Genomic DNA, 2,663 nt, shown 5'->3' with positions numbered 1-2,663 from the left:
GTGGCCTCTCCCTTTGCGGAGCACAGGCTCCGGACGCGCAGGCTCAGCAGCCATGGCTCACGGGCCCAGCCGCTCTGCGGCATGTGGGATCCTCCCAGACAGGGGCACGAACCCGGTTCCCCTGCATCGGCAGGCGGACGCGCAACCACTGCGCCACCAGGGAAGCCCCTCATTGTAGTTTTGATTTGCATTTCTCTAATGATTAATGATGTTGAGCATTCTTTCATGCGTTTGTTGGCAATCCGTATATCTTCTTTGGATAAATGTCTATTTAGGTCTTCTGCCCATCTTTAGATTGGGTTATTTTTTTTTTTGATATTGAGCTGCATGAGCTGCTTGTAAATTTTGGAGATTAGTCCTTTGTCAGTTGCTTCATATGCAAATATTCTCTCCCATTCTGAGGGTTGTCTTTTGGTCTTGTTTATGCTTTCGTTTGCTGTGCAAATGCTTTTAATTTTCATTAGGTCCCATTTGTTTATTTTTGTTTATATTTCCATTTCTCTAAGTGGTGGGTCAGAAAGGATCTTGCTGTAATTTATGTCATGGAGTGTTGTGCCTATGTTTTCCTCTAAGAGTTTAATAGTGTCTGGCCTTACATTTAGGTCTTTAATCCATTTTGAGTTTATTTTGTGTATGGTGTTAGGGAGTGTTCTAATTTCATTCTTTTACAAGTAGCTGTCCAGTTTTCCCAGCACCGCTTATTGAAAAGGCTGTCTTTTCTCCACTGTATATTCTTGCCTCCTTTATCAAAGATGAGGTGACCATATGTGCGTCGGTTAATCTCTTGGCTTTCTAGCCTGTTCCATTGATCTTTATTTCTATCTTTGTGCCAGTACCATACTGTTTTGATTACTGTAGCTTTGTAGTATAGTCTGAAGTTAGGGAGCCTGATTCCTCCAGCTCCGTTTTTCTTTCTCAAGATTGCTTTGGTGATTCGGGGTCTTATGTGTTTCCATACAACTTGTGAAATTTTTTGTTCTAGTTCTGTGAAAAATGCCAGTGGTAGTTTGATAAGGATTGCATTGAATCTTCAGATTGCTTTGGGTAGTATAGTCATTTTCACAATGTTGATGCTTCCAATCCAAGAACGTGGTATATCTCTCCATCTATTTGTATCATCTTTAATTTCTTTCATCAGTGTCATAATTCTCTGCATACAGGTCGTTTGTCTCCTTAGGTAGGTTTATTTCTAGATATTTTATTCTTTTTGTTGCAGTAGTAAATGGGAGTGTTTTCTTAATTTCACTTTCAGATTCTTCATCAGTAGTGTATAGGAATGCAAGAGATTTCTGTGCATTAATTTTATATCCTGCTACCTTACCAAATTCATCGATTAGCTCTAGTAGTTTTCTGGTAGCATCTTTAGGATTTTCTATGTACAGTATCATGTCATCTGCAAACAGTGACAGCTTTACCTCTTCCTTTCTGATTTGGATTCCTTTTATTTCTATTTCTTCTCTGATTGCTGTGGCTAAAATTTCCAAAACTATGTTGAACAATAGTGGTGAGAGTGGGCAACCTTGTCTTGTTCCTGATTTTAGTGGAAATGCTTTCATTTTTTCACCATTGAGAGCGATGTTGGATGTGGGTTTCTCATATATGGCATTTATTATATTGAGGTAAGTTCGCTCTATGCCTACTTTCTGGAGGGTTTTATCATAAATGGGTGTTGATTTTTGTCAAAAGCTTTCTCTGCATCTATTGAGATGATCATATGGTTTTTCTCCTTCAATTTGTTAATATAGTGTATCACATTGATTGATTTGCATATATTGAAGAATCCTTGCATTCCTGGTATAAACCCCATTTGATCATGGTGTTTGATCCTTTTAATATGCTGTTGGATTCTGTTTGCTAGTATTTTGTTGAGGATTTTTGCATCTGTGTTCATCAGTGACATTGGCCTGTAGTTTTCTTTCTTTGTGACATCTTGTCTGGTTTTGGTATCAGGGTGATCGTGGCCTTGTAGAATGTGTTTGGGAGTGTTCCTCACTCCGCTGAATTTTGTAAGTGTTTGAGAAGGATAGGTGTTAGCTCTTCTCTAAATGTTTCATAGAATTCACCTGTGAAGCCTCTAGTCCTGGTCTTTTGTTTGTTGGAAGATTTTTAATCACAGTTTCAATTTCAGTGCTTGTGATTTGTCTGTTCACATTTTCTATTTCTTCCTGGTTCAGTCTCAGATGGTTTTGCATTTCTTAGAATTTGTCCATTTCTTCCAGGTTGTTCATTTTATTGCATATAGTTGGTTGTAATAATCGCTCATGATCCTTTGTATTTCTGCAGTGTCAGTTGTTACTTCTCCTTTTTCATTTCTAATTCTATTGATTTGAGTCTTCTCCATTTTTTTCTTGATGAGTTTGGCTAATGGTTTATCAATTTCGTTTATCTTCTCAACGAAGCAGCTTTTAGTTTTATTGATCTTTGTTATCGTTTCCTTCATTTCTTTTTCGTTTATTTCTGATCTGGTCTTTATGATTTATTTTGCTAATTTTGAGTTTTTTGTGTTCTTCTTTCTCTAATTGCTTTAGGTGTAAGGTTAGGTTGTTTATTTGAGATGTTTCTTGTTTCTTAAGGTAGGATTGTATTGCTATAAACTTCCCTCTTAGAACCGCTTTTGCTGCATCCCATAGGTTTTGTGTTGTCGTGTTTTCATTGTCATTTGT

Source organism: Physeter macrocephalus, chromosome 8, assembly GCF_002837175.3.
Source record: "Physeter macrocephalus isolate SW-GA chromosome 8, ASM283717v5, whole genome shotgun sequence".
In the NCBI taxonomy this organism is placed as follows: domain Eukaryota; kingdom Metazoa; phylum Chordata; class Mammalia; order Artiodactyla; family Physeteridae; genus Physeter; species Physeter macrocephalus.
Note: the sequence above shows the minus strand (reverse complement) of the source record.